Source organism: Microtus ochrogaster, unplaced genomic scaffold (genome assembly GCF_000317375.1).
Source record: "Microtus ochrogaster isolate Prairie Vole_2 unplaced genomic scaffold, MicOch1.0 UNK51, whole genome shotgun sequence".
Lineage (NCBI taxonomy): Eukaryota > Metazoa > Chordata > Mammalia > Rodentia > Cricetidae > Microtus > Microtus ochrogaster.
The window spans coordinates 827394-851648 of NW_004949149.1; the positions used below are offsets into that span (position 1 = coordinate 827394).

The window sequence follows — 24255 nt, forward strand, 5'->3', positions numbered from 1 at the left end:
CCTCTCCCCCTCCCTCTCCAGTCCAAAGAGCAGTCAGGGTTCCCTGCCCTGTGGAAAGTCCAAGGTCCTCCCCCCTCCGTCCATGTCTAGGAAGGTTAACATCCAAACTGGCTAGGCTCCCACAAAGCCAGAACATGAAGTAGGATCACACCCCGTGCCATTGTCCTTGGCTTCTCATCAGCCCTCATTGTCCGCCATATTCAGAGAGTCCGGTTTTATCCCATGCTTTTTCAGTCATAGTTCAGCTGGCCTTGGTGAGCTCCCAATAGATCAGCCCCATTGTCTCAGTGGGTGGGTGCACCCCTCGTGGTCCTGACTTCCTTGCTCATCTTCTCCCTCCTTCCGCTCCTCATTGGGACCTTGGGAGCTCAGTCCTAGGCTCCTTCTTAAAATACCCTGTCAGCAGCTTACGCTGGAAAATGGCCAGGCTTTCTCCAGCTCTGTCAGCAGTCATGGACACTTTGGGAGATGCTCGCCCTTGCACACAGATATTCCAGGCCATCCCTTTGAACACCTCGTACTGGCTGAGCAGTTGTGGTCCAACCTGCTTTGCAGTGTGACAGAGGAGGGTGCTTGTAGGCCTGGGGCACTGAGGGCCAGTTTTGTGTTCTATTAGTTTTTATGCAATAGGAAAAGATAAGAAAGTTCTTCGCTGGCCCTATGTCTTGCGTTCTTTCCCCTGGGTGTATAAAGAAATATTGTCATTTCCAAGGCATCATCTGAGGTGATAAAAACTGCAATTGATATTCTCCCCTGCAATTTGTGCACCTCTTTCAGGCCTTTATTTCTCTTCCTGTAACTGCTAAGCTTATCTTTCTGACTCCAAGTGGAAATAAAACTGTCTTAGGTGATATAACACATTTCCCCCAAATAACATCTCAGTAGAAAATGGCCACATGCATATCTGGCCCTTTTGTTCCAAGCTGAACTTACTTTAGACAGAGCTAATTGCTTTTCTTCCTGCAGCCAGTGTCTTTCTTTCCACATGAGCCTGTTTTGATCTCTGTGTGGGCATTTGTCCAAGTGCACAAGGTCTAGACTCCTCTTTTCCTGCCTCCTTTGTCCTGACTCAGGTTCTGAGTTCCTCCTCTTTCCCCAAATCCTCTGAAACTATTGATCTTCTCGTCATTCAAGTGACCCTTTCCCTGTCCTCATTTTACAAAGAAGAACCCAGCAAAATACAACTTTGTCTCCATCTGGAGCCACGGACCTGGCCGTGAGATGCCCTAGTTACAGAGAGGTGACCCACAAAGTAAGGACGAGATGTCCCTGGACCAAAGACATTTCTGGATCTGATTGGTGTGGAATAAGGAGAATAATATTTGTCTCTCTTGGAAGTTGCACCTTTGTGTATTTATAGAAGAGTGGACAAGGCATTTCTAAAGGCAGCTGAAGAATTGTGTAGAGATGGGAACTTTGTTTTTTAGTTGTGAGGTGGCAGAGTTTTGAGGTTCAGTTTTTCTACTGTCATTGTTTCTTTTCTGGTTGCTGATAAAATTCCAGAAAAAAAAAAAAGAACTTAAGGAAGAAAGGGGATTTTTTGGTTTTTCTTTTCTTTTTTTTTGGGGGGGGAAGGGGATTTTTTTGCCTCACAGTTAAGTGATGTGTCTGTTGTGGCAGGGGAGAGGTATGGCCGGGAAAGCATGTTGGTGACAGCTGCTGTATCCATGGCACAGGCATGTGAGGCATCCAGCCACATTGCCTCACAAGAAGTAAGACACAGTGCTGGGGCTTCACTCACTTCCCCATCTTTCTCTTTTTGTGTATAGCTGTATTGTGTAGTGTATGCACACCACGCTACAGCCCAGGGATTAGAGAAGTCTACATTCGTGATGGGTCTTCTACCTCAGTGGAATTTCTCTACAGACAGCATCACAGTAATGCCCGTGAGTTGACCTAGGTGACCCCACATCTTTCAAGCTGACAATCAAGATTCACATTGGCATGTGTGTTCTTGCAGAGGACCCGAGCTCAGTTCTGAGCATCTATGTAGGATGACGCCTACTGTTTGTGAGTCCACCCCTAGGGGATTGGTGCTTTCTTCTGGTCCAAGTGCATCTTTAACCATATGTGTACGTACCCAATCCCATTCCAGGCATATACACATAATCAAAATTGAAATAAAAGTCTTAAGGATTAAACATCACACTTCTCTAACAATTAATAGGGACAATCCATTCTGCACTAGCATCTTTATCCTCATTAGTCATCAAAAGCTAATTTCTTTGTCGCTGAATAAGAACATGTGTGAGTGCATGTACGGTTATAAAAACACATATATGCTGCTTGTAGGCAGAACATGGGAACACTTTGAGCTTTGATTCCATCAGACTTAAGATCCTTACATTACTACAGCTGGCCTTGTAGTCTGTATAAATCAGCCATAAAATGTCTAGTTACAGCTGTCCAGTGTCTAATAAATGCAGAAACAGACTGCATTGTTCACAGATCTTGTAGACTCCCCCCTCCAGAACATCTTCGGGTGAACCCCTCCCTTCCATCCCGCAGCTGCTGTCTTAACAAGCATGTCTGCACCTGGGCTTCTGAACTAGCTCTTTAAGCATGATGTCCCCGCCAACACTTTGTCAGCCTCTTGTTTCTCCTTCACAGTGCACCCAAGCATGCCAGGGCATCCCTGTTTACCACATCCCAAGGATGCCAGAGCATCCCTGTCTACCACATCCCAAGGATGCCAGGGCATCCCTGTCTACCACATCCCAAGGATGTAGGCCGCATCTGCAGGCTCAGCGCCTCACCCAGTCTCTACCTATCTGCTTCGGCTTGAAATGCTTGGTAGCAATCCTGTTGCCTAATGTTTGAATTCATAACATATTTTACCTTGAACTTTTCTCGGCTGGAATGTTAGATTCTCCCTTACTTTTGTTACTCAGTGACTCAGTGTTATTCCTTGGGCTTAGGTTATTCAAGGCATATCTATCTGTAACAGACCCTTTCTCCCTCTGCACTCACAGCTTAGGTAAAAGAAATGATTGCTGAGCTTCCGGGGGATTAACAGGTGTTGAATCTCTCAGTGGGGGGAAATGGAATAGATTCCGAAATTTATTGATAGGGAAAATGAATATTGTTATCATTATTGTATTGGTAGAGGATTGGGGGAAGTGGGGTGGCAGGACATGGTTAGGTAAGTTGTACCTATCACAAAAGTGAGGAGTGTGCTGCCAGCAGCTCTCTGATGTCTGGAAGTCTAGTAGCCTGAATGGGATGGTTGATGGAGATGATGGAAAAGTGGATGGTTTAAAGCTCTTCAGTAGGAAGTGTTTCTAGAGTCCTCGAGAAGAAGGAAGGAGTACAGAGGCAAAGATGTCACCATGGTTCCAGCTAGTACGGTTGGACTGGAGGTCACCCCATTCAATGAAGAGACGGGCTCAAACGACAATATGGAGAAGGAGATAGCTGAGCATGGCCTCCTCCAGGGGCCGAGCTCAGGCCAACAAGGGCAAGTGATTTATCTGAGAGTCAGTCTTGGGAAATACAAATGAAGAAGGGATGAAATGAATTGGAGAAGGGAAAGCTGGCAATGAAAAGAATTACTACTTTATCTTTAAAATCTATGCCTTCTGAGGACCTTAAACACCAGAATGGAACATGTGTTTAAGCTTTTCTCCTGAGGGGAGAGGAACCTGGGTGTTGTTCTCTAACTTGTCCTTGTAAGCTTACAGTTGAATAGTAGGCAACAGCACACTATCCCTTTGGCTTGTCAAGTTGGGTTAAACATTGATGATTCCAGTGGTCAGGGCAACAGATGGAAATATTAGCAGGAAAACCTTAGGAGTGTTAACTGAGACAGAGCCAGTGGAGTCAGCATGGGACACAGGGACCAACTGCTGTATTCTGATTCGTAGAGAAAATGAAGGTGGAGACAATGATTTGGGGCTTGGTTTTTACCTCTCCTGCATTTGACCTGATCTTTCATATACTCATGTTGGGATGTCAGGTAGTTTATAGAGAATAATGCAATGATGCTCCTTCTGAGTCCAGGTGATGATGAAGCAGAAGGTAGAACCTATGGAAGGAACTACAGAGAGCAGACAGAGGAGTCGACTGGACCCTAGGAATCCTAGCATTGAGTGGGCAAACAAAGGAGGATGGGGCAGAAAAAGAACAAAGAGAATTGTTTGAAAAATAAAATAGAAATCTGGAGAAGCCCGTGGCTTGAAAATCAGGACCCATGCTAGGAAATAGAGAAAGAAGGAAAAGTCTGCAGGATAAAGTGTAATTGATAATAATAATAATAATAATAATAATAATAATAATAATAATAATAAATTTACACCTTCTTCATAGAGATTTGTCCTCACATCAAAGTCATTTTTGTAGGATAGTAGAGGAATGGAGTAGATAGAATGATTATGAATATTGACTGTAGATAGGATTGCTGGCTAAAAATTTGTGATTTTGGGCAAGTAATTTATTTCCTTAGGCCTTAGATTTCTCATCATTAAACCACAAATAAGTATTGTTCCTATATCTTAGGATTGTAATATTATGAAATACTAATCATGTAAAATGGTTAACATAATTCTAGACAGATGATGAGCACCAAATGATAGTCACTGTGAGCTTTGGTTTTTTAGGTTTTATTAATTTTGGAGTTAACATTACTTAGTTTTTACAATTCTCTTTAGCCCATTTTGTGATGTGCTCCAAGGATGCCGCCAGTTGTTGATGATAATATACATCTGGTACAGCCTAGAGGTCTTGATCAGGATCATTTCCTCTGCCAACTGAAGAATCAAAAGGCAGGAAATATCTGAAATACAGCATGTACAGGTAGCAACAGAGAAATCTCAAACACTGCAGTCTGAAGCTGAAGAAAGGGGTAAGCACACACATGCACAGACATATAGAGAAAAAGATGTTCTACCAAGTGAAACTAGGACTCTTCTAGAGTGCTGGGATTTCAAACTTCTGAAGAAGATTTTTCCTCCCTTGAGTTAGGTTAGTCAGTTTGACAAGCTGAGGGTGTTTGATTGGCCCAGACCTGTGGCACGACATGTCCTGAACCAGTCTTGAACTCCTTGGACCAGTTGACCCATCCACAGGGGCCTACTGGTGGGAGACAAGAAATGCCAGGTTTTTGTCTCAAGTCAGGGAGTTGAAGAAAAAGTCACTTAGAAGTCACCACTTTTTTTTTTTTTTTTTTTTTGGTCTTTCGAGACAGGGTTTCTCTGTGGTTTTAGACCAGGCTGGTCTCGAACTCACAGAGATCCACCTGCCTCTGCCTCCCGAGTGCTGGGATTAAAGGCCTGCGCCACCACCGCTCAGCTAGAATTCACCACTTTTATTACCTAACCATGGTCCTCTCCCTACCTGCCTGCCTCCCAGGCTCCTTCAGAACCGTCTCCAAAGTCCCCATCTGTGGTTGAAATTTAGTATCCTTGATACTCTGTTGGGATGTGCACTGAAGGATACTATTAAGTGCCTCCTTTATTCTTAAAAGACTCCCAAGTTTCTGGATTGAAGAAACAATTCATTGGGGAGACATATTAGCCACTCTTGCAAAGGTCAAGAGTTTGCTTTCCAGAATCCACATGGTGGCTCACAGCTGTCTGTTATTCCTGTTTTAGGGGTTCCCGATGCCCTCTTGTGGACTCTCCAGTCACTGCATGCACATGGTGCACATATATACAAGCAGACAACACTCATACACATAATGTAAAAATAAATCTTTTTTTTCCTGACTCAAGACAAAAAGCCTGACAGCTTACTGCAAAGCTTGCCAGCAGGGACTCTGCTGATGGACTGGCCCAACAAGTTCAGAGACATGTTTACACAACAGTTATGGAACAATCAATAGTCCTGTCTTTCTTCAAGCTGGCCAGTCCTAAATTAGAAGAGCAAGGACCTTTAAAGACATTAAACAACAACAAAATAGCACTCAGGAAACTGGGTTCAGGCTTTTCAAATCTCCACTCTGCTTTGCAGGAGGTCCTTTCACTCTTGTTTCAGTGGGAGCCAGAAAGACAGTAAGAAAGGAAATAAAAGAAAGGAGGAGGGGAGGGAGGAAGGGAGAAAGGAAGAAAGGAAAGAAGGAAGGAAGGAGAGGCAGGCAGGCTGACTGTAAGTTTCAAAAATTTATAAAAATTTATATAAATATAAATTAATTTATTTTGTTGTTTCATGGCCCCATGTTGTTATTCTGTGAGACCTTGGCCATGGCATCCCAAATGTTGACCTCAGAGCGGCAGCCTCAGCTTTGCTGGGAAGCTAGTTAACAATGTGCAGATCAAGGTTCTGTCAAACACAACCCGAGAGCCTGTACTTTCACAAGTATTATAGGTGATGGGAGGGCACATTAAAATTTCAAAAACTTACTGCCGAGGTCTCTTCTATTCCATGGCATTAGTCCTCAGATACCTTCATCACCCCAATGATGTAAGATGATTTCTGAATACATTTACAAATCCCCAATGACTATGGTATGGCACTATGGCCTGTCTGGCAGGTGCTGAGGCAGGCACTACTGGGCATGCTCCCCATAAGGTTGCAGCATCTGGTCCAGTAGTGGAACATGGGTCACTCTTGTCACAAAATGTCCCATAGACATTTTGACTCAGATTCCAGTGCTTGACTTGCTCTTACACTCTCTCTTATACTTCTGTGCAATCTCTAAAAATAAGTCACAAAAGGAAAATACATCCACCCGTTCTTTACATTCTTTAATGTGCTGTAATTTAGTATTTAGCTCCACTTTGTCAGCCCCAGCTGTTAATGCTGTGAAAACGCAGCTGGTCGTGCCGTGCAGCAGAGAATGCAGTGCCCGCCATCATGAACATGTGGACTGTACAAGCGGGGGGCAGGGGACTTGCCCAAGGACCTTGGCCAACGTTCTCAAAGACAGGTCATGTCCTTACTGACAGTCATAAAGCAACAAATGTCCTTGTCATCAAACAACACATGTCCGTTTATGAACAACACATGTTCCTGCTGGGAGATGCCCACCACGTCTCTCAGCTTTCCTGACGGTCGCTCCTCCATGAGCCCCACCACTTTCTAGTTTGTGTTCCGGAGCCAACTTGTACATTAACTGCTCCGTATTTATAGCACGGATGGTAAGATCACCGTCAGTTTGTGATCAGAAACTAGGATTGCCGCAGAGCACAGCTAGATAAGGACCTGAATGATTTATGAACAGCTCTGCTTTCCTAGCCAGAATATGAACGTCTGGGAAGAAAAGACCATGTTGTCTTAAAACACGGCTTGAGGTGGCTAGTGCTCTGACACATTGCAGGGCCTCAGAAATTAAATGAATTGAATAAACACTTCAAAGTCCAAGAGATGAGACACAAACTTCATTTTTTTGTCAGGAAAATGACTCTGTGTGTGTGTGTGCATGTGTGTGCTTGTATGTGTGTGTGTGTGCGCGCGCTTGTATGTGTGTATGTATGTGTGTGTGTGTGTGTGTGTGTGTGTGTGTGTGTGTGTGTGTGACAGAAGAAGGGAGAGACCATGATGTAAGGGAGAGAAGACTTGAAAACAATTTATATTCTAGGAAAATCCCCTCACTTCAGAGCAGTTGAACTATCCTTCCTCAAAGAGATCAAAATAAAGAATAAGACACTGAAGCTGCTTCTCTGCCAAGGTCACAAGTCTCTTGATCTGCTCACTTGAGTTCCGGGGCCCTAATTATACAATGTAATTTGGACCATGTGATCTGTCCCTAGGAGGAATTCCAGTTTGTCTTCCTGATTAGCCCCCTCTGGCTCACCACCACCTGCTCGGAGACAATAGACCCTAACCAGCATTACACCAAGCTCGGAGTTGGAGAAGCAAGCTGATGCTGTTTGATAGGCAGAATGTATAGGTCTTGGCCCTATTGATCCTGGAATAGAAGAGACTAAGAGACATTTTAATCAGAGCTGATGGCCATGCTGTTGTTCAGCTTTGGGTAAGTCACTTATGAAGGAAAGGTTTCCTGGCATCAGAAGTCAGGCAATATGTACAGCTATAATGCTTGCAACTTACCCCTTTGAACCCTCTGTCTTTTCATTTTCAAAAGGCCAGTTCTCTCTAAAAGTGAACACCCTCCTCCTGCAACAGATCAGTGTAACCACATTTTTCTCCACATTTTCTCTTGGTCCTGAACACCGGGCTGCTCTTGTATTGTTTTACCAGCTTAGAAACCAAAGCTCCAAGTGACTCCTCATCTTCCTAGAATTTACTTGTTCTGAAAACTCAAGAAACCCTTGAACAAACCTAGAGACTTACTTGGAAGAACCAAATAAGATTAGTCTGTATACAGCCCCAGGATTTCAACCTCTTCCCAGACAGCTGTTATATCTGGTTTAGCTCCTGAAGTCTCTCACTACATCTTCACTCAGTACATCTTCAGGACACTCACCTAAGCATCCAAGAAGTGACCTTTTGCTGAGCCAGGATCAAATTAGCTTAACTGAGATGTTCTACCCTGCACTCCTAAGCTCCCTGCGCCTGGGTAGCACAGGACTTGTACACAGTCAAGAAAGTCATCATTCCAGCAGGGAATAGGGAGAGGTTCGTGAGTGCTGAGATACAGCTGAGTAACTAATGAGGGTTGATGGCTTCCAGGAAAGAAGAGTCAGTTTCTTAAAGTGTGTGACCCCTGGTAGGTTGACCTCATGCCAGTAGGGTGTACTGCCTTCATGAGTATGTAGTAAACAAAGTGGCATCTGTGTGCTATAGAAAGCAAAGAGCATGGTACAGTTTGGAAGGGACCTTGGGTGGGGGGATGGACTGAGAGGAGCAAGGGGGAAGGATGGTGGTAAATATGTTCCAAATAAATTACTATGCATATACAGAGTCCTTAAAAAGTTAACAAAAGCATTATACTAGAAGACACACACGTCCCATTGTGTTGACTTTAGAAACACAATATAAAGACTAGAAGAAGCCACAGTTATCTCCATCATGGGAATTCACCTGTTCCATCTCCTATGAGTCTCTGTAACTGTCTTGGCAAGAGTGAAAAGATTCTAAAGAAAGACACTTGTATTCTTTCCTTGACCTATTAGACTGATGCAACAATGGTCCCAAGGAACTGGATTTTCTTCAGGAAGCTTGTCCTGCAGGAAGGGAACAGTTGAAGCCCCGATGACAGCCAGAGGAAGAAAATGGTTCCTAGGACAGAGTCTCTCAGTTCTCCTCACCTGTCTGTTTAGCTTGTCAGACAAACTGGAGCAGAGGAAATGATGTGGCCAGATGTGCAGGACCACAGCGTGACCATTGCCTCTCCTTGTCCTCCAAGTCTGAATCCCAAGGCAGTGCGCCAAGTCAGAGATCACTGGATGCTTGAATTTGTTCATCTCCCCAGTGTGATCACAGGAAAATCATCTTCTTTCTCTGCTTTCCACACTCACCCTTTTCTTTAGTTGGTGTGTTGTGGGGGGAGGAAAGCGTGGTGTCTCCACCTAGTTTATCAGGACTTCCAGAGTCGAAGCTCTGTTTGTAAAAACTCCACTAAGACGTTCAGCATCCCTTGCTTGATGGTGTCTGGTCCTGTGTCCCCTCTTCACTTCACCTTTATACCTGTAACTCTGGCATTTGTTCAGATTGCCTGACTGGGATCCAGTTTAGATTATTCTCTCGGTTTTAGATAAGCACTTGTTTAAAATGTAATCTGTGCACTGCCAGAACGTGCCTGTCTTCCTCGGTCACTCTCCAATGGTCATAGGCTCCTGCACAAGCATCTCACCCTCAGCACTGTGAATTGTGCTTATTCCCGAAAGTAGGGGGTCAGGATGGAACTAAGCAGGAGGCCGAGAAAGCTCTAAAGAGAGCAGGCAGAAGCACGAAGGGAAAGCAGAGGATGTGGGGCTCAGCCGTGTGGGTTAATTGAAAGAGCTCTGTATTGAAGCTGGGAGGTGTGAGGCGTGTGACCGCGTCCCTCTCCTGACACTCATGTTCCCATCTGGAACTGGAAGGTTCGACAAGCACTCAAGTCCTTCTTAATCCTGGCATTCGGGAGTTCTAAGGGCGGCAGAGAATAGACGTTTTTGAAAGCATCAGATGCATACTTTTATTACCATACAGTATCATAATTAATATTCACAGTGATGACTTTGGGTCATCAAGGAAAATTACATTATGCCCAGTGTGCTTTTAAGGAAGGCCTCATAAAGTTTAATACATTCTAGAATGATTTTCTGTCAGGATTTTAAACAAATGTGCCTATATCTGCATTTATGTGTGTGTGCACATATTATATTTGGTACTTAAGGTACCCCTTCTGATAGTCTGGAAGCATGTCATGTTGAATGACTTACACCTCAAGGATGCTGCAATGCTGCAGTGTGAATGCATCTATAAAGCATCTCGTCCAAATGACTGCTTTATACCAAGGCTTTTTTTTTCACTCTCAGAGCAATGTCCCACGCTAAACACTTCAAATGCTCTTGTGGAAGAAATTAAGTTTGCATCTAAACTAAAAGTGTTATGTTTTTCCACATTTTATCTTTCTTCTTGGCATGCGTGTCTTCTGTAGGACAGAGCACTGACTTAACCTTTTCTTCTACTAATTTATCTTTTGAGCTTGTCATTTGTGTTCCAGGAAGACCTTTCTTCTGATGACCTCTTTATATTCTGTTTGGATATTTATATTACTTTAAATCTTTGGCTAGGGCTCTACCACTGACAGAGAAGCATAAATCACTTGGGCTGTTGCTAACATTTTCCAAACATAAGCCTTATGGCCTGAGACTCTCAGTGTTTGGGCTGAAATATGGCCTTGAGGTATCTGGTACTGAGCAACGTGGGTGTTCTACCACTTACATATTCTAAGGAATGCCTTCAGCCACACTGTAGAGACATCTGAGATGTGGCTTATTAGACCAAGTTATTCATTTGGGCTTTTCTCTAGGGTTACCCCTGCCCAGAACAGTGTCCCTCTCAAGTATTTGTTCTGGTGATCATTAGCTTCTGGGTCTCCCCAGGAATAAGGCAGATCTCCTTCCACTACTTAGGAGTTCGGTCTCTGACATAACCCTGATGGCACAAATAAACAAAGTAAGATTGTTGCCCACTAAATAGTACGTCAGTGATTTCTAACTTCATTTTATTTTCAAGATGTTAGACATAGTATCACAGGTTCTAAGGCAATTTTTACTCCATCTTTCACCAAAATAAGGAAATACAGGATAGCAGAACCTCAGGCTCTCTTTCAGTTCCCGTTCGGATTTATGGCGGTGGACATTTTCCTTTCAGCAAACATGGGAACACTGTTTCTCCTGCCAGCCAGCACTGAGTTAGACTCAGTGCACTGTCCTGAGCCAAGCCACTTAACCTTCGTGCCCCTTTGTTTTCCTGAGGAATAAAATGGGATATAAACTCAGTGACCTGGGAAGCCCCACTTGGCACTTACTTTCTCTGATTTGCTACTGGTCCACGGGATGAAGGCAGTTGTTCTTTCTGCCAAATGTTGCTAATTGGGTTGCAGATAATTAATAGAGATTTGGAGTCAGTGATAAGCACTTAATGTTTAGCTATTGCCCAGGGAATTCTATAAGCACTTCGGGATCCAGAAGCCGAAGCATCCCTCACCGTGTCTGAGAGATCCCCAGAGCTTGGAGAAAGGGTTAGGCCACAGTGCTTCTTAGTCAGATGTGGTTATTATTTTTTTTCCAGTGCTGAAGTAAACCTTCCCTACTTTTCACGTAAATAACACTTTTTTTCCCTCACTTAATCTACACACCAACCACTTTCCCCTCTCTCCTTTCTTCCTGACCCCTCCCCTTTCTTAACTAGTCCCTCTCCCTATCCATACTCCTCTATCTCCCTTCAGAAAGGGACAGGACTCCCATGGGCTTGCTGCAAAGCCTGCATCAAGATGAGGCACGATTGAGCTTCTTGCCCTACTTAACAGGGCTAAGTAATCCAGCATGGGGAGTAGATTACCAAAGCCAGCTAAGTGCCAAGGAGAAGTTCTGCCCACATGGTCGGTAGCCTTACTAAGAGACCAAGTTACACGATCGTCACACACATGCAGAAGATCTAGGTCGGTCCTATGCAGGCTCCTTGACTGTTAGTCCAGCATCCATGAGTTCCTGCAAGCTCAGGTCAATTGTCTCCAAGGGCTCCCCCACCATGACCCCAGACTGGCACAATTCCCACCCACTTCCTCTGCAAGACTCTTGGAGCTCAGTGTAGTGCTTGTCTGCTGATCTCTGTCTCTGCTTCCATCAGTTACAAAATAGAATATCTCTGATGGCAGCTAGGGAAGTCACAAATCTGCTTACATTAGATGGCCAATACAGGCACCCTTACTATTGTTAGGAGTCTTAGTTAGGATCATCCTTGTAGGTTCCTGGGGGGTTTCCTGGCAACAAGTTTTTCCCTAGCCCTGAAATGCCTCCCCATCGAGATCTCTTTTTGTTACTCCCTCCTCCATCTTGACTCCAACATGCTTCCCACATCCAGTTCACCCAATCTTCTCCCTCTAGTTCCCATCCCTCCAACCCCTTCCCCCAGTTTACCCAGGAGATGTTTTCTACTTCCCATTCCCAGGGAAACCCATGCATCCCTCTTTGGGCCTAGTTATCTAGTCTCTGTGGGGCTGTGAACTGTAGGTTGGTTATCCTATACTCGATGCCTAATAACCACCTGTGAGTGAATATGTACCATGTTTGTCTTTCTGGGTCTTGGTTGCCTCACTCAGAACGATTTTTTTCTAGTTCCATCCATTTGCTTGCAAATTCCATGAGGTCATCGTTTTTTTGTTTATTTGTTTTTATAGCTCAGTAGTACACCATTGTGTAAATATATCACATTTTCCTTCTCCATTCTTCTTTTGAGGGTCATCTATGCTGTTTCTAGGTTCTGGCTATTGTGAATAATACTGCAGTGAACATAGCTGAGCAAGTGACTTTGTGAAATGATTGAGCATCCTTTGGGTATATGCCTGAAATTGGTATATCTGGGTCTTATGTTAGTGAATATTATTTTGAGGTGTGTTGCTTTTGTTTATGCTGCATTTGGTTAACTCTGTGAAGCTATTATTCTTTGCCTGTGTAAAATACATGATGGTCTAATAAATAGCGACACAGGAACAAGGATAGATGGGGCTGGCAGGCAAAGAGTATAAATAGAAGGAGAAATGAGGAAGAGGAGCAACGAGAGAACAAAAGGAGAAGAATGTAAGGGGCCAGCCACTCAGTCAACTATGGAGTAAGAGTTAAATTAAGATTTACAGAAGAGAGAGATAAAAGCCCAGAGGCAAAAGGTAGTTGGGATAATTTAAGAAGAGCTGGCAAGAAACGAGCCAAACTATAGCTGAGCATTCATAACTAAGAATAAGCCTCTGTATGTGATTTATTTGTGAGCTTTGCAAAAAGCTCCCCAAAAGCCAAGAGTCCAAAAAGCCAAAAGAGTTAAAACAAACAAATAAACAAACAAATAGACAAAAGCAACCACAACCATCTTGAGGTAGGTTTATTCCCATTTTCTAAGAAACCAATATACCTATTTCCAAAGTGGCTTTACAAGTTTACACTCCCACCAGCAATGAAGAAATTATTCCACATCCTCTATGTCATAAGCTGTCATAAGGTTTTATTAATCTTAGCCATTCTAATAGGTTTAAGATGATATCTCGGTCGTTTTGATTTGCATTTCTCCAATGACTAAGGATGTTAAGAAATTTTTTAAGTGTTTTTTGGCCATTTGAGATTCTTCTGTTGAGAATTCTCTGTTTAGATCTGTACCCCATTTTTTAATTGGATTATTTGGAATTTTGATGTTTAGCTTTTTGAGTTCTTTATGTATTTTGGAGATCATCCCTGTCAGATGTGGGAATGGTGAGGATCTTTTCCCACTCCGTATAAGGGTCTGTCAAGCTTGTTGATTTGCTCAAAGAACCGTTTATTTGATTGATTCTCTGTAATCTTTTTGTTTTTCTTGTATTTTTTGTTGATAGTGTGTTTTTTATTGTTATTTTTGTTGGTAGTATGTGTGTGTGTTTCCCTTCTTTGGGTTTGCTGATGTGGAATTATCTATTGCCTGTGTTTTCATGGTTGCAGTTCACTTCCTTGGTTTGGCATTTTCCTTCTAGTACTTCTTGTAGGGCTGGATTTGTGAATAAGTCTTGCTTAAATCTGGTTTTGACACGGACTATCTCATTTTCTCCATCAATGGAAATTAAAAGTTTTGCTGGATATAGTAGTCTAGGTGGGCATATATGGTCTCTTAGTATCTGCAAAATGTTTGTCCAGGACCTTCTGGCTTTCATAGTCTCTATTGAGTAGTCAGGCTTAATTCTTATAGGTCTGCCTTTATGTGTTACTTGGTCTTTTTTTTTTTACTGCTCTTCATAGTCTTTCTTTGTTCTGAATGTTTAGTGTTTTGATTATTATGTGGTGAGGGAAGTTTTTGCGAAGCCCAGTCTATTTGGTGTTCTGTAAGTTTCTTGTACTTTCATAGGTATTTCCTTCTTTAGGTTGGGAAATTTTTCTTCTATGATTTTGTTGCGTATATTTTCTGTGCCTTTGAGGTAGAGTTCTTGTTCTTCTATCTCTATTATTCTTAGGTTTGGTTATTTCATGGTGATGCCCCAGATTTCCTCGATATTTTGTGTTAATAATTTGTTGTATTTAATTATTATTATTTCCTCTATTGTATCTTCAGTGTCTGAGATTCTCTCTTCAATCTCTTGTATTCTATTGGTTATGTTTGCATCTGTAATTTCTGTTTACTTATGCATATTTTTAATTTTCAGAATTCCATTGGTTTGTGTTTTTTTATTGTCTCTATTTCAGTTTTCAAGTCTTGAACTATTTCCCTCACATATTAGATTGTTTTTTCTAGACTTTCATTAAGGGATTTATTGATTTCTTCCAATTTTTTGTCTGTCTTTTTCTTCAACTTCTGTAAAGGAATTTCTCATTTTCTCTTTAAGGGCCTCTATTATCTTCATAAAGTTATTTTTAGGGTTGTTTTCTTCTGCTTCATCTGTGTTGGGATGTTCAGGTCTTGCTATTGTAAAACCACTAGGTCCTGGTGGTGCCACATTACTCTTTATGTTATTGAATGTATTTTTACACTGCTGAATACCCATCTCTTTTTCCAATTGGTGCAGGCAGTACTTGTGTCTTTGGGGGCTGCTGATCTTGTTGGGAATGTTTGGCCAGGGGGAAGGTGAAGGGCTCCTTAGTCAGATATTTTATAGAAAAGGATCTTACTAGAATCTCCGTAGACTCTCTGAGACTCCAGACACACAGCATACGCACAAAACCCTGATTTGTCTAAGTTTTTTAAATGTGGAGACTGCAACTGTTGAGTATTCTAGAGTTTACTGTCCTGGTTGCCTTGGGAATCTCAGGAAAGCACTGGAATCAGAACAGGGTGGGGAAAATAATAACTCAGGGTTGCTATGTAACAGAAGCATGTTTTAAAAGAAATTTGAATGAAATAAATATTCAAAATATTAAGTTAGCCAAAATAATATAAACAAGGATTATGATAACATCATCATTTTGAAAAAGATTATGAAATGCTAATAGTGTTTGCATATGTATAATGAAATCATAGGTGATGTCTATGCTGTTTATATTTGTCTGGGGTCCTTAATACTTGTTACATGCATTATTTTTGTAAACTAGGACATGTCTTACAGTGGGAATTCAACTTCTTAGATTGCATTTTTTATATTCTTGGGTGTATTTTGCCCAACTGAATTCCTTTTGAACACTGTAGCCTTTTTTATTGAAATCAACAAAGGCTATTATGAAATATTGTTTTGTTATCTTGTATTCATAATGAGCATTATTATTAAACAACTTTTAAGCACTTCTGTTTTTAATACCCAGCTTGACTCATAAAACATTTTTATCTGGCTCTGATACTTTATTTCTATGAATTCTACATAGCATATTGGGATAGAGACTGTGGGATTCTGTATTTGCTAAGGACCCTGGGCCTCTCAACATGAGACAGACATTGTCAAAAAGCACTCCATTAGTGATATTTTATTCTCTGAAGTAAAACATTTAAAATTAAAATAAATATACTGATTAGAGAAATGGAGGTGTCTGTTACTTTTCCTGAATTTTCCATAGTGATATAAAAGAAAAATCTCTCTGAGAGCCATGGGGTGGGTGGTTACCTGTCCACACTAGTGTTTGGGGTTGGAGCAGGGGCTGTGGGGCAGACTGATGACCCTCTTTACCCTCTGTTTCTCATGACAGATAAGGGTTGAGATGTGTATCTCTGGCTCTCTCTGTCACTTAGCACACAGTCCATAGTGAGCCTCCCTCACTTTCTCATTACTAACTCATGGAATGCATGTGAGAACATCTTACAATCTCTTCCTACAAAGTGCCTAGGAAAATGTTTTGCACAAGGTAAGTGCACAGTGCAGGTTAGTTCTTATTATTGTTAAGGAGATAATTGTTATACAATAATTGCTTTGCATCTTTATGCCATTGTTTCTAGAAATACTGCCAGCAACTATTTTACTTAATACTTTTTATTTTACTGCTTCACCACCATTAGCCTTTTGACATGAATAAAGATAAACCCACAAGAGTTATTTATTTATATTTCTTTCCTACACACCTTGAGTTAGAACATTTCAGTTTCAAATTCTGGATGTGTGTACGCAATACCAAGCAAGTACGGTTTTAGGGAAGAAACTGTATGATCCAGATGTTTTGTTTCTGGGTGTTCATGTAAAATTGATTTAGTAGAAATTTCTCCTATCTTACTGGTTGAAAACATCAGCAAATCTATTACCCCTAGGCAATATGAAGATTTACAGTCACTGTCAACACAAAATATACAGTCTCAACTCAGAAAATAGGTAGTCGTGTATAATCTGTTAGCCAACTCTCAATCTTCATTTGTTCCTCCTCTCCTGGAAGTTGTTGCTTCCAACCCAACCAGGGTGTAAGTAGGACAGCACAGGAGGACTGTAAGGCCATGAAGTTCTTTCTTTAATGATTCTTTTATGTTGTGCCCCATGGGAAGACTTTTTATGTGGGGACTAAACCGATGGTTTACACATTTCTCAGAAGCTTTCTCCACTGAGCTACATGCTTGCCAAGTCTCTTCTGATGACCATTCCTGAGACCTACATAAGGTATTCTTCCCATCCAGCTGCGTTGATTAGCATGCCCAACCTATGATGGCCTCTTCAAGGATCTCCTCCAGTGTCCTTCCCTGTCCTTCCCTTGAGAGGAACACAAAGCATCTCTAGGCTAGCCGGATCTCCCAGGGATTCTTATGTTTGATCCACAGAACACATTCTCAATATGTTCTTTTTCATTATTATTAAATTATTTTTTAAAAAAACAATCTTTTCTCATTTTACACTTATCTCAGCTCCTCCTCCCTCCCTTCCTCCTCCCTCCCTTCCTCCTCCCTCCCTTCCTCCTCCCCCTCCTTCCAGCCCCCCACCCCATCCAATGTTCAGAGAGTATAAAGCTCCCTAAGGGGAATCAACAAAGTCTGACACATTACTTTAAGGCAGGACCAAGGTCCTCCTCACTATATCTAGGCTGAGCAAGGTATCCCTCCAAAAAGAGTAGACTCCAAAATGCCAGTAAAAGCACTAGGGATAAATTCTGGTCCCAGTGTCAGTGTTCCTATAGACTGCCCAAGCCACACAACTGATACCCACATGCAGTGGGCTTAATTTGGTCCTATGCAGGTTCCCCCTCTATCAGTCCAGAGTCCATGAGCTCTCACTAGCTCAGGTCAACTTTTCTGTGGGTTTCCCCATTATGATCATGACCCCTTTGCTCATATTATCACTCCTCCCTCTCTTGGTCTGGTCTCTGGAAGCTCGGCCCAGTGCTTCACTATGAATCTCTGCATTCTGCATCTGCTTCCTTCAGTTGCTGAACAAAATTTCTATGATGACAATTAAGGTAGTCATCAATCTGCTTATAGGGGAAGGACAGTTCAGGTATCCTGTCCACTATAGCTTAGGGTCTTAACTAGGGTCATTCTAGGGGATTTTTGAGAATTTCCCTAGTGTCAGGTTTCTCATTAGCCTCATAATGGCTCCCTCAATCACGATATCTCTTTCCTTGCTCTCCCTCTCTGTCTTTCCCCATCTCAATTATCCCATTTACAGGGTGGTGGTGGCCCACAAAAGTTCACATAAACTCAGGAACCGGAATGACTTCAGCACAGCAGTAGTGCCTCTGACCTAACTACAGAAGTGACTCATTGTGCCACCACGCTCTATAGACTTGGCATAATGAATTCAGAAATCTAGCAAGTACATGTTTTTGTCTGTTATGGAGCCTTAAAACTTATGGCCCAATTTTTATAAAACTCTGCTGCCCCTCTCTTTTCAGACCTTCATATAGTGAAGTACCATAGTCATAGTGCAAGCTGCTGGGGGCTGTTCTGACCTTCATGAGTGCAATTTCTTGCCTGACTCTATGTCTGCTATTTTTAGCATCCTTGATATCTTGACTGTAGCATCAAAGTTTAAACGTACTTTTAAGGAGCAGATAAAACTTCTTATAGCATTAAAATTTCCAGAACCCTTTCGGTGATTTTATAAAATGTATGTTCTATGGAGATTTCAAGTTAAATATAACCAAGGCCACATAAAACCACACACAATTTAGACTTTGGGTAATAGTTGAAGATTTAAAGAGGAATAAAATACCATGCAATGAAGGAGAGCAAACATTACTGACTGTCATTAGGAGGACAGCTTCTTAAATGCTGACTCTACAATTGGATTCTAAAATGAAGGGGAAGAAAGAATACTTATTTTACAATGATGTAAAATGACCTTTTAGCTACACAATTTGAAGTTCCACTAATGGGTTTAGCTCCATCAAAAAGAAAAGTTCCATTTCATTTTCATCTTGTCATCTACAAATATAATAGATTATAATGCTAATGGTAAATTAATTGTATAACAGTAGAAATGAGTTTGTATAAAATTCATTTACTTGAAAATAGAAACCATCATATTTACCAAATCTGCTGCTAGCACAGGAGTGATAGGGAAAGAGCAGACCTAAACCACAGTTAGAACGCAGTTATTATAACAAATCTGCTGCTAACAGAGGTGTGATAGGGAAAAGACAGAGCTAAACCATAGTTAGAATGCAGCAAGCCCCTAGATTCAGCGGGAAACAGCATTTCTTTAGTGACTGTAAATAGGGAAATGTGGACAAAAGTCATATTTTCTCCCAGGCTTAGAACAATTAAATGCAAGGATATTTCCATGTAGTTTGTAAATGTGAGGAATGTTAACTTTAGATCATGCACATACATTGATCCTTTGAGAAATGGGCTTCTAATTCCCATTAATATAATTTTTAGACCCTGAAATTATGATATTTCCAGAGTGCCTTTTTCACCAATGATAATAAAAATATATTGTTTTGAGAAGGTAAATATTCAGGAGTTTCTTTTTCTGAACATCTGCTAACACTTTCATTAAACTACCAAACAAATTTCCCTTTTCATTTTGAATGAGGAAGGTTTACAGTGTTTTCTCTATATGAAGTATTAATTTATTAGTGAGCTCACATCACAGCATTTTTGTTGAAATAAGAGCGGCGGAGCTGCGTCCCCGGCACCCGGCCGCCCCCACGGCTAGCTTTACCCGAAATAATTACACGGAAACTGTATTCTTTTAATCACTGCCTGACCCATTAGTTCCAGCCTCTTATTGGCTAGCTCTTACATATTAATCTAACCCATTTCTATTAATCTTTGTAGCACACAAGCTGGCTTACCAGGAATGATCTTAACCTGCGTCTGTCTGGCGCATGGCGACTCACTGACTCAGCTTCTTTCTCCCAGCATCCTGTTCTGTTTTCTCCGCCTACCTAAGGGTTGGCCTATGAAATGGGCCTAGGCAGTTTCTTTATTAATAAGAAGTCATTCCCACATCACATTTTATTTATCATCAATGGATTATAACAATTAGCAGACAACAATGCACTGTTACTAATTTGGCAAAGTATTTGGCAAAACTTGACTGCCTACAGTCTTCCCAGTTTTGTAGGGAAATGATATTTGTATTAAACTGGCTTTTGAAATAAAAATTATACCAAAGAAGTCAAAAAGCTACAGCTCTGCAAGCCAAAGTTTCTCTCTCTCTCTATCTCTCTCTCTCTTTCTCTCTGTATCATCTAAATAAATCAGTGTGAAGAAAGAAAAGAAACCACCTCAGGAACTTATAAACAATTATTGCAAGGTTGTAGGTAAAGTTAATAAACAAACGTAAATTAATTTTCTACAAAGCACAGTTGAACAATTAGAATTTGATATAAAACATCACTATTTATATTAGTATCTCCAAAATGAAATCCTTAGGTCTAACTTCAATGAAGCATGCTTGTGAGGAATAAGATATGTATATAAAGAAAATTCCAGAACTCTGAAGTAGGTGGGTCTTCTATCTATCTGTTGTTTCATTGGTTTATTAATAAATAAAACTGCTTGGCCTGATAGATAAGAACATAAGTGGGTGGAGTAAACAGAACAGGAGGCTGGGAAGAAGGGCAGTGAGGTCAGATGCGATGGAGCCATCTGCCAGGTCAGACATGCTGAATCTTTCCCGGTAAGCTACCACCTCATGGTGCTACACAGATTATTAGAAATGGGTTAATCAAGATGTGAGAGTTAGCCAGTAAAAGGCTAGAACTAACGGGCCAGGCAGTGCTTAAAAGAATACAATTTGTGTGTTGTTATTTCGGGTGTAAAGCTAACCATATGGGAGCCGGTTGGGACGAAAAGCAGGCCTGCTAAATGAACTCTTAAAATATATCAAATCAACCACAACAAAAACCCTAGGTAAGTGAAAAGACACTCCAATATCAAGATACATTCCAAATATTAAGGAAGGTTTATTTTTTATTTTGGGGGGGGGTTTGTTGTTGTTGTTGTTGTTATTGTTATTTTCCAATCTTGGTCTCATTTCTTTTCTAATGGTTCTGCAGAATTTATTCCATCCTATCAAAAACCCAACTTTTGGTGCGTGGATGCTGTTGGGTGAATTTTAAAGTTTCTATGATGAAATGTCAGAAAACTGAGCAATATGCCTGTGAGACTTGCCATATAGCTTCAGCAATAATAATTGCATATTGTCTATGGAACAGAATGAAGAACTTCAAAACAGATCTTCTGTACTAAACTGAATTTGGCAGAAAGAAAAAAGGTGAAACAGTGGAGCAAAGACATGCCTGGCAAAAATGATGCCTGATAAAGTGTGAAACAGAAATAACATTGGAGAAACCCTGGAACTTGGGTTTGACATTGAATGTGTTTAGATAAAGCACCCCAGGCAGTCGAAAGGAAGAAACAGGGCTGAAGCGTCTGTGAAACATGAAGCTGTAGGAAAGACACACAAGCTACAAAATAGAGTAGAACATTCGTCAAGACTTGTTCAGGTGACAAACTCCTTCCAAAACACACAAAGGACCCAACAATAAGAACATAAGAACTGATTATAAAAATTGGCAAAATTCCTGAACTGACCTTTTATTGGAAAAGAGATAAATTTTAAAAAATAAAATGATAGCGTGTGACATGGGAGCACAGACTTATTAAGAGAGCCTGGCATTGCATTTATCCCAGCCATGAGCTGATGCCATCTCACTGAAACAGTGGCCAACTAGTAGGTATTACCAAGCAAATTATTTCCATTTTTTATACATACTGAAAAATCTTAGTACCAAGGGAATGAATAGACCTTTCTTTGCTGCAGTACCTACTCTAATATTTTCAAGAACTGTAATCACTTACGTGGGTTTTCTTGAGAGGAAAAAAAACACTAAACAAAACTAAATTGCAGCAAAAGGATCAGAACAGAGTTGAGGATGTCAGACTCTTTCCTTTTCAGGAATTCTTACAAGGACTAAGTCATAGAAAGGCACAGAAATAGATACTAGCTAAAAGGACATTTAATTTAATAGTCTGCGGGCTATTTTTTTTCTAGAGTTGGTTATTTTGTTAAAAATGCAATACTCATTTTTTACTGTGTACATATTAGTATTTCTCAAAATCATCTAGAATTTACTGGTTTATTATAATCTATAAGCCACCACCCCTGCCAATTTCTTCTTTCCCCCAAAGAACCCTGTCTTAAATAAAAGCACAGTTCCTGCTTTTCCTCCTCCTTCTGATCCTCCTTCTCCTCCTATTCCTCCCTTTGCTCCTTTTTCTCATCCTGCCCCTCCTCCTCCTTATAATCCTCCTCCTGCTGCTCCTCCTGTTCCTCCTCCTGCTGCTGCTCCTCCTGTTCCTCCTCCTTCTAATCCTCCTCTTCCTATTCCTCCTTCTGCTCCTGTTCCTCCTCCTGCTGCTCCTCCTGTTCCTCCTTCTCCTCCTCCTGCTATTTCTCCTCTTCTTCCTCTTTTTTCATAAGCTTCTTATTCTCAAATGCATGATTCTTCTGCTTTGACTCCCAAGTGCTAGAATTATAGCCATTGTATCACTATGCACAGTTTAAATTGTGTCCTTAAACTGACCAAACTGTAGCTGTTCCGATGACTGGCCAGGGTGATCATCCAATGCAGTTGAGTTTTTATCCTGTGACTTCCACCAAGTTGGTCAGCTATCAGAATTGAACCCACTAAAGGATTGATTGACAATTTTATTTTGCATCTAAAAATTTTATTTGAGAATCTCATATAATGTACTTCTATCATATACAAAATACCCTCCCCCAACTCCTCCCAGATCCACCTCCCATCCCCTATTTTCTATCCATCTGATTTTGTGTCCTTCTCCCCTCAATCCTTCTCATTCCTGCCCCTATCATGCTTCCTTCCAAATTCATGTTTTTCTCTTTTTAAATCATTGTTTTTATATTTACATATAAATGATTAAGCATATGCATAGAACCTGCTAAATATATTCAGTGTTACTTTCATGTATGTTTCTGGGACTTCCAGGGGTCAAACCCTTAAAGAAAACTGGCTGTCCCTCCATCAGCAGCTCTCAGTTGTGAATAGCTCTTCAGCTGGGGTGTGTGTGCAGATCTTACACCCACTATTTCTCTCCGGAGATGCTGGGATTTTGCCTGGGTTACACTCACACATGTTTTCTGCATGTTGCCGTGTGTCTGTATGTGACACTGCTCTATTGTGTCTGTAAGACACCATCACATTGCATCCATCCACTGCCTCCCACGCCTACAGTCTTTTCTCCCTCTATTCTGCAATGATCCCTGACCTTAAGAAGAAAGCATGTGATATAAATGGTCCATTTAGTACTAAGCATTCCAGTCTCTTATTCTCTGAACCTAAAAGAATCTAAACAGTGCCTATCTTAGTTAGAGTTACTTTACTATGATGAAACACTACAACAAAGGAAATCGGGGAGGAAAGGGTTTGTGTGACTTATGTTTCCATTAACATAACAGATCTCTGTTCATCATAAAACAGGGCAGGAACCTGGAGGCAGGAACTGATGCAGAGGCATGGAGGGGTACTGCCTTCTGGCTTGCTCATCAGGGCTTGCTCAGCCTGCTTTCTTAGAGATCCCAGGACCACCTGCCCAGGGATGGCCCCACCCACAATGGGCTGGACCCTCCCCATCAATCATTAGTTAAGAAAATGCCCCACAGCCAATATTATGGAAGCATTTTCTCAGTTGAGGGTCCCTCCTTTCAGATAACTAACTTGTGTCAAGTTGACACAAAACTATCCAGCTCAGTGTCCCTACCAGATACCACAGACTAACAAATAAAAAGCCCACTGACATGAATAGGCTACTTCTTCTGGAGTTATTGGTCAGAGATGTTCCATAGATCCTCGGATATTACAAAGGCTATTGCCATTATTTTTGGTTCACCTCAAGAACTTGACAGGAAGATCTTATTGCTGAGGAGACCACATACTTAAGTAATAGAATATGGGGTAATCAAGCTTGATCCCTACAGTGAAGCTTCCATGTGTTTGAAGGTGCTGAGTATGCTAAGAAAGGAGCAAAGCAATTATCAGTCTTGCCCACCTGTTAACCCTGCCACCTATAACAATGGTGGCCCGACATGCCCACTGGCACAAGCATTGTGGGGAATAACCAACCACTTTCTGATTGGATTTATGGTCTACTCCATCAGATGAAACACATACCTAGCACCACTGTTGGGGTGAAGAATCTCTGGCTAAAAGGATCCTAGGGGAGAATCTACCACCATTGTGCTACTAAATGGACATGATATTAACCTGACTCCCAATGTTATTGTGAAACCGGTAGAATCACGCATCTCTCAGCCCTAATCAGAGAAACTCTTTCGGTGGCAGTTAGCAAGAGAAACTCAAATCAAAATTTAAAGACAGACTA

At 41.4% G+C, this 24255-nt stretch overlaps 1 protein-coding gene across 6 annotated transcripts in view; it reads left to right on the forward strand.

Annotated features, from left to right (window-relative positions):
• The window catches only part of Inpp4b (inositol polyphosphate-4-phosphatase type II B), a 762195-nt gene that overhangs the window by 286991 nt on the left and 450949 nt on the right, over positions 1-24255 (forward strand). The window lies entirely within an intron of this gene.